Below are 7607 nucleotides of genomic sequence, written 5' to 3' on the forward strand. Positions count from 1 at the left end.
AACAGCCTTCTTTCAAGACTTGTCTATTCCGTTCAGCTGTTCTTCCAGCTCCTTTGCTTTTTCTGACTAAATTACAATGCCATCGGCAAATCTCAAAGATTTTACTTCTTCTCCCTGAATTTTAAATCCTTATCCAAAATTTCTTTGGTTTCCTGTATTACTCCCCCAATGTACAGTCTGAATAACGTAGGGAGTGGGCTACAACCGTGTCTCATTCCCTTCTAGACTAAAGCAAATCTTTTATGCCCTTCGACTCCTATAACTGCCACCTGGTTTCGGTACATGCTGTAAAAAGCATTTTTCTCCCTTTATTTTACCTCTTCTACCTCCAGAATTTCAAGTACTGTTTTCTAGTCAGTATTATTGAAAGCTTTCTCTAAGTTACAAATGTTATAAATGTAGGTTTGCATTTCCTTAACATGTCTTCTAAGATAAATCGTAGAGTTAGTATTGCCTCGCACATCCCTACATTTCTCCATAATCCGGACTCATCTTCCCCATGGTTGGGTTCTACCAGTTCTTCCATTCATTTGTAAATAATTAGAATTACTATTTGGGAACCATGCCTTATTACACTGCCATTTCACTATCATTGACACATTCCAGAAGTTGCTTTCTTTAGAAGTGGAATAACATTTTATTTCTTGTAGGGTATTTAGCCTGTCTCATACATCTTGCGCACCAAATGGAAGAGTATTGTCGTGGCTTACTCCCCCAAGGCTATCAGTAGAGCTGACGGATTTTCTTCTGCTTCTAGGGCCTTGTTTCGACTTAGGACTACGAGTACTTCGTTTAATCCATCGTTCAGTTTCATATCCCCGATTCATCTTCAAATACGTCATCTTTTATTTCCATAATATTTCCTTAAAATCCATTTGCCTTGCTTAGACACTCTATATAGTCCTTCCACCTTCCATCTTCCTTACTTGGGACTGGATTTCCAACTGACTCTTTGATATTCATACAGATGCTTCTCTTATCTTCGAAGTCCTCTGTAATTTTCCTATACTCAATATCTATCTTTCTCCTAGTGGAACACACTTCTAAATGCTTACATTTGTCCTCTAGCCATTCCTTCTAAGCTGTTTAGTATTTCCTGTCAATCTCATTATTTAGTGTTTGTATTCCCTTTCATATCATTCATATGCTGCTTTTTTATATTTGTTCCTTTCATCAGTGAAATTTAATATCTCTCGTGTTATGCAAGAATTTCTAGTAGGCGTTGTCTTTGTATCTATTTGATCCTCTGCTGCCCTCCCTCTGTCACTCTCAAAGCTACCTGTTCGTTTTCTACTGTATTCCTTTCCACTGTTCTAGTCAATCGTTGTCCATTGTTCACTCTGAAACTCTCAAGAATCTCTGGTTCATTCAACTTGTCCAGGTCCCATCTCCTTAATTGCCTACCTTGTTACGATCTCTTCAGTTTTAATCTGTAGTTAATAACCAATAACTTGTGGGGAGAGTCCACATTAGTCCTGGAAACATCTTACGATTTAAATTCTGGTCCCGAAATCTCTGTCTTAGCAGTAAATATTCAGTAAGAAACCTTCCGGTGTCTCCAGGTCTCTTCCACACGTTAAAACTTCTTTCACGATTCTTAAACCAAGTGTTGATGAAGATTAAATTATGGTCTGTGAAAATGTCTACAAGGCCGCTTGCCCTTTCATTCCTTTTCCCCAGTCCATATTCACGCATTATTTTTCCTTCTCTTTCTTTTCCTGATATCGAATTCCAGTCCGCCATCACAATTAAATTTTCTTCTCCCTTAATAGTTTGGATAATTTCTTTTTTCTCATCACACATTTCTTTAATTTCTTTATCATCTGCGGGGGTAGTAGGTGCAACGACTTGTATTACTGTAGTGGGTGTTCGCTTCGTGTCTCTTGGTTACGATAATGCGTTCACTATGCTGTTCATAGCAGCCTGCCCGCATTCCTATTTTCTTATTAATTACCACACCTACTCCTGCATTACCCTTATTTGATTTTGTATTTATAACCTCTTCCGCAGCTCGTGGGCTGTCGGCAGCGTTTTCGCTTCCCCAGTACGGAGTCCCGAGTTCGTTTCCCAGCTGGGTCAGGGATTTTCACCTGCCCCCAGAAGACTGCGACTTGCTGTGTCGTCGTCATCACCATCATTCACCCCATTACGGTCGGAAGAAGGCAACGGTAGATCACCTCCATTACGGTCTCGCCTAGAATGCGGGGCGGGTCTCCCGCATCGTCCCCCTACGCTGTCAAGTAGCATGGGAATTCGTTCCCATTAATAACTTCGCATTCACCTGACCACAGGTCGTGTTCCGGTTGTCACCAAGCATCATTACTTCCCATCATATCTAACTTCTAACTATCCATTTTCTTTTTTAAATTTTCTAACCTACCTGCCCGTTTAAGGGATCTAACATTCCACTTGTAGAACGCCAGTTTTGTTTCCTCTGACGACGCCGTTCTTCTGAATAGTCCTCGCCAGGATATCCGACTGATGGCAGTTTTACTTCCAGAATATTTTACCCGAGAGAATGCCATCAGTAGAGCTGGAAATCCTCGGGAAAAGCTATGGTTGTAGTTTCCCCTTGCTTTCAACCGTTCGCAGTACCAGCACAGCGAGGCAATTTGGTTGATACTACAAGACCAGATTAGCCAGTTTTCCAGATTTTTGCCCCTGCAACTACTGGAATGGCTGCTACCCCTCTTCAGGAACCACACGTTTGTATGGCCTCTCAACAGATTCCATCCATTGGGGTCGCACCTGCAGTACAGGTACCTCTATCGCTGAGGCATGCAAGCCACCCTATCAATGGCAAGGTCCATGGTTCGTGGGGAGAAGGGGCGGTTGATTTGTTGTAGATGTAGAGCCACAGTAGATTTAGTGAGATTGCTTCAGTGGAGCAATGTAGTGGATTCTGATGTCGATTTTTCATCTATCCCACTTAGGAATCCTTTGATTTATAATTTTAAATTATAATTTCAAACTAAATTATTGCCAGCCGGAGTGGCCGAGCGGTTCTAGGCGCTACAGTCTGGAGCTGCGCGAGCGCTACGGTCGCAGGTTCGAATCTTGCCTCGGGCATGGATGTGTGTGATGTCCTTAGGTTAGTTAGGTTTAAGTAGTTCTAAGTTCTAGGGGACTGATGACCTCAGATGTTAAGTCCCATAGTTACAATGAATTAACACCCTTAGCTGCTTACAGGCGTTGACATACGTCAACGGGGACAGATGAAAATGTGTCCCCGGCCGGTACTCGAACCCGGGATCTTCTGCTTACATGGCAGACGCTCTATCCATCTGAGCCACCGAGGACACATAGGATAGCGCGACTGCAAGGATTTATCTCTGGCACGCCTCCCGCGAAACCCACATTCTCAATGTATTGTCCCGCACTACATTCGTAGTGCCCCCGCCCATTATACTCATTACACGCGGCGCGTTGCCGATTCCCGTAAGAGTTCGGGCACTGTTTGTGCATTCGCACAGAAGAAGAAGTTGGTCAAGTGGCCGGTGAGCCTTAACTATATATATATAAATATATTAAGATGGTATCTCTTCTTTCGCACATGTCCGAAAGAACAGATACCATCTTAATGTATATAAAGTCCCATAGTGCTCAGAGCCATTTGAACCATTTGAACTAAATGATTCCGAAGATTCTAATGTGGTTTTCCTTCTGGAAAACATGCGGCTTTCATCCGAATAAATAGTTCAAGTCATTATTTTAACTTTTGATTAAAACTAGCCACTTCCTACAATGCGGGTGAATTGAATTGTGGTTTAAGTTTGAAACAGGCACGGAGGATGTTTGAGTAGTCACATATCATCCCGGTAATACACTACATACGTGAAAAATTGCATTAGCGTTTCTGACACTTCGGAACTTACTCATGTTTGTGTGTACATTGGTTCTTTCATATTTACAGAAATACATTCTGTCACTTGTGTTCCCCTTTTATTCTTTTTGACCGGTGAGATAGCGGTAACAATGATTTCTTTTAAGCTTTAGAATTATACGTGTGTGGCTGATGGTGTTCAAAGGACTTCTACGTAGGTACTCCGTAAAAGTCATTTGTGTAATACCCCTATGTGTAATATACACGGCGAGCACAAATGAACTTTACATTTTCAAAAATTCATAGAAACAAAACGATACTGCTTCTGCTTACACTCATCATACCATACCCCTTCCATAGAGAATCTCTTACCGAGTCAAACGGGATAAGTCGAAATGATGTTCCTAGTCTTCGTAAGACTTGTGTAACATATTGTCAGTGGTGGACTCCTCCGTAGCTGCCATTCGCTGCCCTAGCTGTGGCAAAGATTGTGACAGGTGTGGGACAAAAATCTGTCTGCCATACAAACCCAGAAGAAAATCACAGTTACATCCAAATAAAGAAATTACTTCAAACTGAACAGTATTACTCAAAAGTTTAAATAATGGACAGTTCAATTATTCATTCGGCTGAAAGCCGCGTGCTTTTCAGAAGGAAAACCATGTTTAGAACTTAGCATATCATTTACTTTGATAAGACATTTAGAAACAATAAAACAAAGCAGAGGAGAAATCTAAGTGCGAACGTTTGTGGCCATCTGCTCTACACGTAATCCTGCTGTGCTGTAGTTGTCAATTTCTACATTAACACTCACTGCTGCCGGAAACTTCCAACAAAAGAATAGCGTTCATACGAAAAAAAGAAGATCCGCAGATATCCTCTACCAATTTTATACGGTTTAAAATGAGGAAATTAAATTGTTTCACTTGTACACACATCGAAATAATTTTGCAACACCTCGCTTCCGACAGTTCCGGAACCTGTACAGAAAATTGGAATAGATATCAACGTAAACATCATTTCCTCCCATTTAATTGTCCATGAAAACCACACACTGCATGTTGTACCACGACACAGCGAGACCTTCATAGGTGGTGGTCAAGACTGCTGTACACAGCGGTACATGTAACACCCAGTAGCGCGTCCTCTTGCATTGATGCATGCCTGTATTCGTCGTGGCATACTATCCACAAGTTCATCAAGGCACTATTGGTCCAGGTTGTCCCACACCTCAACTTCGATTCGGCGTAGATCGCTCAGAGTGATTCGGGGGTCACGTCGTACATAAACAGCACTTTTCAATCTATCCCAGGCATGTTCGGTGGAGTTCATGTCTGAAAAACATGCTGGCCATTCTAGTCGAGTGATGTCGTTATCCAGTAGGAAGTCATTCACAAGATGTGCACGATGGGGGCGCGAATTGTCCTCCATGAAGACGAAAGCCTCGCCAATATGCTGCCGATATGGTTGCAACATCGGTCGGAGGATGGCATTCACGTATCGTTGAGCATTCCATGACCACCAGCGGCGTACGTCGGCCCCACATAATGCCACCCCAAAACACTAGGGACCCTCCACCTTGCTGCACTCGCTGGACAGTTTGTCTGAGGCGTTCAGCCTGAACGGGTTGCCTCCAGACACGCCTTCGGCGAAAGTCTGGTTGAAGACATATGCGACACTCCTCGGTGAAGAGAACGAGATGCCAATCCTGAGTGGTCCATTCGGCATGATGTTGGCCCCAACTGCACCGCGCTGCATGGTGTCGTGGTTGTAGATATGGACCTCGCCATGGACATCGGGTGTGGAGCTGCGCATCATGCAGCCTATTCCGCAAAGTTTGAGCCGTAACACGACGTCCTGTGGCTACACGAAAAGCATTATTCAACATGGTGGCGTTGCTGTCAGGGTTCCTCAGAGCCATAATCCGTAGGTAGCGATAATCCACTCCAGTAGCCGGAGCGAGGCATGTCATCGACAGTTCCTGTCTCTCTGTATCTCCTCCATGTCCGAACAACATCGCTTTGATTCACTCCGGGACTCCTGGACACTTCCCCTGTTGAGAGCCCTTCCTGACACAAAGTAACAATGGGGATGCGATCGAACCGCGGTATTGATCGTCTAGGCATTGTTGAACTAGAGACAACACGAGCCGTGTGCCACCCTTCTGGTGGAATGATTGGAACTGATCGGCTGTCGGACCTTCTCGTGCAGTAGGCGCTGCTCATGCCTGGTTGTTTACATCTTTGAGCGAGTTTAGTGTCATCTCTGAACAGTCAAAGGGACTGTGTCTGTGACACAATATCCACAGTCAACGTCTATCTTCATGAGTTTTGGGAACTGGGGTGGTGCAAAACTTGTTTTGATGTGTGTACAAAACGTGCTGCCCTTCTTTGAACTCTGTTGATGTGCTCCGTCAGTCCTATCTGATAAGTATCCCACACTGCATAGTAGTAGTCTAGAAGAGGATGGACAGGTGTATAGTAGACAGTCTCTTTAATGGATATGTTACAGTTTCAAGTGTCCTCCCAATGATACACAGTCATTGGTTAGCCTTCCCCACAACATTTTCTATGTGTTCCTTTCAGCTTAAGTTGCTCGTAATTGCAGTTCCTACGTATTTAGTTGAATTTACGACTTTTAGATTTGACTGATTTATCGTGTAACCGATGTTTAACGGATTCCTTTTAGCACTCACGTGGATGACCTCACACTCCTCGTTATTTAGCGTCAACTGCCAATTTTCGCACCATACATATATCTTTTCTAAATCGTTTTGTAATTTGTTTTGATCTTCTGATGACTTTGCTAGTCGATAAACGACAGTGTCACCTTCAAACACGCGAAGATGGCTGTTCAGGTTGTCTCCCAAATCGTTTATATAGATATGGAACAGCAAAAGGCCTGTAACACTAGCTTGGGGAACGCGACAAATGGCTTCTGTTTTACTCGATGACTTTCCGTTAATTAGTACGAACTGTGACCTCTCTGACAGAAAATCACGAATCCAGTCAGATAACTGAGACGATATTCCACAAGCACCGAATTTCCTTACAAGCCGCTAGTGTGGTACAGTGTCAAAAGCCTTCCAGAAATAGAGAAATACGGAATCAACTTGAAATACCTTGTCAATAACAGTCAACACTTCGTGGGACTGAAGAGCTAGTTGTGTTTCACATAAACGATGTTTTCTAAATCCGTGTTGACTGTGTGTCAATAGACCGTTTTCTTCGAGGTAATTCTTAACGATCGAAGACAATGTATGTTCCACAATCCTGCTGCATATCAACGGTAATGATATGGGCCCATAATGTAGTGGATTACCCTTACTGTTCTACTAAACAAAGAAATACGGAAAATTAAACAGGAAAGTTTGGATCGGTATATGAGTGAAATAGAACATGGTTATCATGGAAAAAAACAGAACATACAAATTATGAGGCACCTGAATAAACAAAACCAAGTTAAGACCTACTGTCAGATTAAAACTCTGCGCTTCATCGGGACTTGAACCCGGTTTGGAATCCTGCTGTGGTACACAATTTTGATGTACTAGGGAGTTTCATATCAGTATACACTTGAATTTGGAACATAGGAGATGAGGTACTGGCTGAAGTAAAGCTGTGAGGACGGGTAGTGAGTAGTGATCAGAAACCGAGTGAGTACATTATTTGCAGGTTGCAAACGTCACAGTTCCAGTTGCTGCTTTTACGTCAGTGTTAAAGGGCTCCCTTCGTCACTGCTGTAGATCCGTGAGTATGACAAGTGAGAACTGTGGCGCTGCAGG

The 7607-nt window shown here is 43.1% G+C and overlaps 1 non-coding gene across 1 annotated transcript; it reads right to left on the reverse strand.

Moving 5' to 3' along the window:
- Window positions 1–3225: 3225 nt before the first annotated feature.
- Trnat-ugu (transfer RNA threonine (anticodon UGU)) lies at window positions 3226–3299 on the reverse strand. Its single transcript has one exon. It is a non-coding gene; the product is annotated as a tRNA-Thr (tRNA).
- Window positions 3300–7607: the final 4308 nt, after the last annotated feature.

Source organism: Schistocerca serialis, chromosome 9 (genome assembly GCF_023864345.2).
Source record: "Schistocerca serialis cubense isolate TAMUIC-IGC-003099 chromosome 9, iqSchSeri2.2, whole genome shotgun sequence".
Classification (NCBI taxonomy): domain Eukaryota; kingdom Metazoa; phylum Arthropoda; class Insecta; order Orthoptera; family Acrididae; genus Schistocerca; species Schistocerca serialis.